The sequence below is a fragment of the Amphibalanus amphitrite genome, unplaced genomic scaffold (assembly GCF_019059575.1).
Source record: "Amphibalanus amphitrite isolate SeventyFive unplaced genomic scaffold, NRLGWU_Aamphi_draft 000085F_arrow, whole genome shotgun sequence".
NCBI lineage: Eukaryota > Metazoa > Arthropoda > Thecostraca > Balanomorpha > Balanidae > Amphibalanus > Amphibalanus amphitrite.
The window spans coordinates 817,921-824,883 of record NW_024881581.1 but is presented as its reverse complement, the minus strand read 5'-3'; the positions used below and the strand labels follow the sequence as shown (position 1 = coordinate 824,883).

The 6,963-nt window shown below is 45.9% G+C and overlaps 1 protein-coding gene across 1 annotated transcript in view; it reads left to right on the top strand.

Annotated features, from left to right (window-relative positions):
* Positions 1-1,087: 1,087 nt before the first annotated feature.
* The window catches only part of LOC122379871 (band 7 protein AAEL010189-like), a 57,733-nt gene continuing 51,857 nt past the window's right edge, over positions 1,088-6,963 (top strand). The window contains exon 1 of the mRNA XM_043362433.1: positions 1,088-1,369. The gene's annotated coding sequence lies outside the window, so the exon portion shown is untranslated. The remainder of the gene's footprint in view (positions 1,370-6,963) is intronic.

Sequence of the window (6,963 nt, the reverse complement as noted above, 5' to 3'; positions counted from 1 at the left end):
GGCAACCACCCCCCCCCCCCATGTGCGTTCTAGGATGGGAAAATGGCATGTGCGGGCGAGGGTTAACCCGCGAGTTGCTGGGGGGGGGGGCGTTAAACGCCCCCACTTTTTTGCCGGGCCATAGCATAAAAACGGCGCGCCGCAGGCGCGCCAAACTTTGGGTACCTGCGTAGGGAATTGATAGAAGTTTATTGTGACAAAATTAAAAAAATCGTTTGGAATTTTTTGAGATATCGAGGTTTTAGTGACGTCATGATTTCTGAGTTTTCGACCAAAAACGGCATATGTTCAAAAAATCATATAAAATCACAGAATAGACATACAGTAAACGCCATTAGACTGCCAATACCCTGAACAATCAAATGGCTATCTTTGATTATTGATTATCGTTCCCTATTTTCCAAAATCTTGAACTGAATCTTGGCAATTTCTCGTGACTACTTCACGACCATGATACATGCATTTCTTAAATTGAACTTTTTGAGCCAAACACGTACACATCTTATAAAATGAATGTCACCATCGTGTTCTACGCCCCAAATTACCCATAAAACATGTGTCACAGGTTGCGAATATCAGTTTTGATTTTCGGGGATATGTGCCTACCCGGTTGACCTGACCTTGATCCTGACCTATGATTGACTGACCCCTACATGGAGCTGACACTCTTGTAGGCCTTATATGATGGATTGTGCACCGTTTTGACAGAGCTTATGACGAGAGGCGCCCATTGCGAAGTCCTGAAGTCCATGCTACTGAAAGCCCGATTTCAGGTGTTTGACCTGACCTTGACCCGACCTGTGACCTCAAAATTCAACTTTAAAGTACTCATCTGTAGCGTCTCGTCGCGTTCTTTCGTTTGCCGCCTCGTGCGTTTCGCTGCGCCGATTGGTTCTCGAGTTATCGGCTGGGGGCGTTTAACGTCCCCTCCCCCCCCCCCCCCCCAGCAAACGGTGGGTGGCGAAATACCCCAGCAACTGCCGGGTTGAAGGGGCTCCGACACATTGCCGGGATCGGGGGATCCGACTTAAAAAGATGCATCATTTTACATACTGGGAGGCATATAACTAAGGAAGCGAAATTCTTTAGTAGTCGGACATTGACAAACATTGGAGCATCGTTTTGCTCCCCACCGAGTCCCCGAATACGAGTAACCACAACACCGGACCAGCCGGCGCGACGACGGGCGGCAACCACAGGTTGGGCGTTTTTCCACCAGGTGTCAGGCGGGGTATGACTGGCCGACGACGTCTGCCGTGGCCAGGTCGTGTCAGAATCGCGCTGCTAAGCTGCCCGAGGGCGGTCAGATTGAGCCCGTGCGCAGCGTGCGCGGATCTTTCACGGAGAAGAAGGAGCACCTCTCTTACGGGTAAGTGGGAGGTGTGGGCGAGAATGCCACGCTGACCGTCGTTGTTGTCAGTGACTTCGGAGTGGTTGGATGAATGAGTGAGGCGAAATGAGCGCAATTTAAGCACTGAGTGAACTGAACTGTCCGTGACCACGTGCGGACCATTTTACGCGTGCATTATACCTACACTATGAAAATACTATAAACATTGATGTTAGGTATGCTATGTTGATATGCATAATGTATTCGCAATACGCGGGCAGGCTGGGGGATTTGGAACGCCATACCTATCAATTTAATCCAGAATTTGGTTAACTTAAATAAGTTATTTTGTTATTCATAATGAGAATATCCAAACTTTTCTCAAAATGATTATGGCTGTTTAGTGTCAAACAGTTACATGAGGCGAAAATTGATGATGCCGGTCTTTGTCTCATTTTACCAACTGTAGGTAAATGATGCCACGGAGAAATGCCAAATGAGAAGCTGAAAATACGTTTTAAAAATATCTTCTTAGAATATGTACAGCGAACTATTTCATTGCATACTCACAATGAAATAGTTCGTTGTATGTAGGTACATATTCTAAGAAGATATTTTTCAAAACATATTTTCAGCTTCTCATTTGGCATTTCTCCGTGGTATCATTTACTCCACTCAAATGAGGTAAGAAAACACACTAACAAGGTTGATGTGCATTTCAATCGGAGTTACTGTGGATGCTCTATGCATTCAAACGCCGTTTAAAGGGGCATGTACTTGCTCACATGTCGAGTAATTCTTCCCTGGATCTGCTTATAGTGGCTCCGACAAAGTGTAAAGAATCAATTACTTACAGAATTTCATACCTGATGCACTAAAAAATAATTTTACCCGAAGCTGGCGAATTAAGCGTTGCTCTGCGGGTGGTATACGTGTATTAACTCGCCATGTCCAGATTCTAGCTAGAGGGTAAGCAGACTTGCCTGCCTTATTACTCGTAAATATGCACCGTACCCACAGTCTGCAGTAAGGTAGCTACTCAGTACCGGATATTGTCCCCGCGGGTGTCGAGTCATTGGCATAGCCCTCACTGAAGGAGTTGAAACTACTCGAGATATCGTAAACGCGTATCCGTGGATGGCGAACCTTTACATAACCTGCCCTGAAGGAGTTGGATCTACTGGCACAACTAGATGGCGTTGTCTCATACAGTTTTGAATTACAGCATTTTTTTTAACTTTTTTTTTGCACCAATGATATATTGGCACATTGTTTGGCGGTTTCAAGTGGGGGCGAAAGTACAATTGTTAGGGTGCATCTTTAAAACCTCTGCAATATTCATCACGGGACGATTGGCAACGCCTTTTCTTCCGAAACTACCAAGTGAGACCATTTTGATTCTTATATAGCTCACGAAAGCAGTCGCGAGACATCTTCTTGATCTCGGGCGGTCTGTACGACTACCGGTGACTGGATTATGTTGAATTTTCTATGGGAATTCGTTTTGACCGTTCCCACCGACGTGAAACTTTCTCACCGATGTTTTCTAGGTGTGAGATTCTCATAATATAGATAATTTCCCTTAAATATGGTCAAGCGTGGGAGTTTTTTTGGCCCTCGTGACTTGGTCGGCGAAGGGTAGGTGTGGAGGGTAACCCCTTTTAGTCATACCTGCTCTGAGCGGATATAACCGCTGAGGCAGATACGGCCACACTGCAATGGGACCTTACTGTACTCCTGGGAGGGTGGTTAAAAATGGCTGCGGATAGGGGTACCCGAGAAACACCGGTTTACTCGCCGGCCCTGGGTTAAACTGTTTTCAGTGTGCGAGGATGTGATCCCTGTTTATGTGTATGAGAGCTTTCAAAAGGACAAGTGACCCGTGATACACAAAGCCAGCTTACCTGGTGCGGAGGTCACCAGGGGTCACCGGCCACAACAAACGGCCATAAGCGATATATGTAGAACGAGCTCCCGCACTCAGCAAACACTGCTCAGTCAATAGACGCCGCATGGACGAGTGCATGGTTCGCAATGACAAGACGGCCAAGCCACATATCGAAAAGACCTTGTATAACGTCGAAAGGTCAAACTTAAGCCATCAGAGAGCCTCCCCGCCCTGCCCTTTTAGCAGGACTTCACTATGCTAATGGAAAGCAGCTCCATGCCGCCGCTGCTGAAACAAGCGGCGTGGCGCCTCACGCGGCAGGCGTTGCTGCATCGAAAGGTCGCGCTGTCACGTTACAAAAGGTCCCGGCCACGCCGCCGCCATCGCTCACTTCTCATTGATTATTGGTGTGTCACAACCCACAACACGTAACAGAAGCGGTTACTGGGAAGTTGGAACCGATTGCCTCATAAATATGTACCGTATGTCGTAAACAGACCGTTGCGACAGCCGATTAAGTTTTGGGCGCCAGCTCGTTGTAGCTGTTAATGAAAAGCGCACTAGGTGCCAGGTACTCAATCCCGGTCCACAGGAATTCAGGTACTACTGCGCAAGATATTCCTCATAGCAAAATGATTATTGAATTCTGAGCACGCAGCCATCCATTCATCATTAGCACATTACCTAATTGATGTGAAAAATGGGTGGCTGTGCAATTAGGTACTAAATGTTTAGAATTTGAATATTTTCGTTGTGCTCTTTTCAGGTATGTCTATAACGATATTTCATAAAGGCTAAGAGAAGCAGCTTAAGAAGGTGTAATTTTCGTAACTTTCATTTTACGTACAGCATTAAACTTTTTCAATTCCTTACATAAGTTGATCTCCCGAAGGTCCACCGCTCAGTAACCGCCCTTTCCCCATTGCTGAGCCCTGTGGGGCACCATGCGCAGGTCATGGCACGTTGCTAATAGGTGAGACTTGTCATTTCCGATCGCTGTGTTCGTTACCGCGCCGGTAATGTCACCGGCACACCGCTAATGCCAACGACGCGCCGGTAAAGCCACCAGTGCGCCGTTAATGCCACCAGCGTCCACCCCGGCGCTAATGGCGGTCCTCGCTGACGGTACAAATGACCCGTCAGAACCGCGGCCACCCAGGACCTCAAAGACTCCACAAAGGCTCTCACTAACAGCGGCCTCCTGACGAGGACAATTGTCACGACAGTAGATAACGCCATTGAGCTGGCGTGTACTCACCGTTGGTCTACGCGGCAGCTGTCGTATTACATATATACCTATGTCTCGTTAGTGGTAAGACATGTCCCAATGGGGTTATATTTGGTGTAGGACATGGGAGATATCATTTGTTTTTGCTAGGCGCTTTTCAAAAATAGGCATTTTCTTTTGTTGTCGTTGTTCAATAAATGATAAGTTGTTACTATATGCTGCTAAGTTACCGAGTTGGATACATATAACAAAAGAGGTAGGCACTATTATGTTGGAGTTTCATTTACCAAACTGTCTTTTATGAGGGTCGAAAGTGTTTAAAAAAGCCATTTTTTTTAAACAAATACCCATCGGCACACAGCAAGAAACAATAAGTAGGCTCGTCAATTTTTCAGCCAAAATAATCAAGCCGCATGAAGCATAACGATGCATGTGAACGTTTGTTTTTGCACTTAGCAGCAGGCACAGGTGGAATATTTGGTACAGAGAGAACTGTCACCATTCCATAATGTGACTGAGTGGCTGTCTGCCCAGTTGCAATCAGTCGACATCGCTGAGGCGGTTGCTGAAGAATGAGTGACAACTTGTTGTCTGAGTTGCCATGGTAATGCTATGTCACTATGTGTATGCTAACGTCGCATGTCGGTGTACCAATGCATATGAAATATGCATGCATGCGTACCACCTTTGATGCATGCCATTTTGGCCTCGTTGGTCGGTAGATGTAACTGCGGTTACTTTACGAAGTAAAATGTATAATGTTCTTACGTCACTAGCTTTGTTACTACAATTATTAGAGATACGGCTTACGTTCCAGGACCTATCACAAATGGTTCTTGGACGGAAGTGAGGTTGAAATTTTTAACTTAGTATGTTTTGCAAGTCATGAAAAAGAGTTATCAGCTTAGAAAGAAAATAACTATTATGCATAAACCGATTGAGACAATGACCTTTTTTGTACATTGCGCAATGTACATGTAAGCAACTTCTGCTGCGTTTGTTGAAGAAATGGACACCTGACATGCTTCCTTTTATCTTGTAACTTATACGTACTGCATGCTGGACAGTTTCCTGAAACATTGATTACGAGAACTGTTATGATGCAGAGTCAGGTTGCTATATTTTTTTTTTGTCTGCAGCAACAAATTAGACACAAGTTATATAAGTGACAGAGCTTTGATCGTTGACGACAACTATGTGTAACATTTTCGTAATTGGTCGTTCATTGAGACTTATTACGATTGGTCAAGACGTTTCAAATTCCCCCTGACGTTCTAGCTATATCCATTACTCAATCCTATCACAGAACCCATAACGAGCGTCACTGCGCTTGGCTCTGGGACGTAGCCGACTGCTGAGCGGCCGTTGTGGCCCTGAGGTGGTAGACTGTCCCGCATTACCAGGGTGTCGTGCGGCACAGCATCCACCAAGCCACACCGCAGCATTGAGCTATGCTGCCGCGGTACAGGTCTCGCGGGTTTTAGCGGTAGGTTTTGCACCTAGAAAATTTAGTGTACTTCAGGCTATATCTTCGTCGCCTTAAGCTTTTAAGTGTTGAAGATGCGATCGACTTGTTGGGTAACAAGCCGGCCATGATCGTGTAAAATGGCTTCATCGTAGATCGATTAGTTTCTGAGATATAACCGGAAATGTAAAAGTGCAAAACCTACCGCTTAATCTCGCGAGACCTGTACGTGGCTTATCTACAGCTCTGACGAAATTTCTTCTGACTGGTGACACGGATGGGTCAATTAGTTCACCGTAGGACAATTGAAATGTGGAATGTGGATGACTGAAATGATTATTATGAGGTTTTGGCAGTGGCTTTGAGGTTACCACTTCCAAATGGTGCCAAACTGCAGATGAGCATACCCGGTGCCCAAACAAATTTTTATAAGCCACTAGGAGCACCAGAATCGCCATAAGCAGCGTCTTCACTATCGGCACCAGGTGCATGACGGTAATCGGTCTGTGAACAGATGAGAGGGATAGCAGCATACTCAGTGATAGTTATTGGGTGTGAGTATTTAATACTTACTAGAGGTACAGGTTTATGCGATAACTGTATGTTTTGATATGTATGATTAATGGATGCATTAGTTTGGGTGTAAAAACTTGCATTTTTATTGGTATTATTTGTGAAGAACTGGGTTACTGCTTTTAATTGAACTGTTAAGTATGATGGTGATGCATGCGAGTTGTTCGAGCCCTTTGTAAGTTAGGATGTTACTCAATTCAACCCTACCCTACCCACCCTACCCTTCCCTACCATACCCTACTCCTACCCCTACCCTACCCTACCCCTACACTACCCTACCCTACCCTACCCTACCCTACCCTACCCTACCCTACCCTTACACTACCCTACCCCTACCCCTACCCTACCCTACCCTACCCTACTCTACCCTACCCTACTCCTACCCTACCCTACCCTGCCCTACCCTACCCTACCCCTACCCTACCCTACCCTACAATCCCCTACCCTACCCTACCATACCCTACCCTACAATCCCCTAC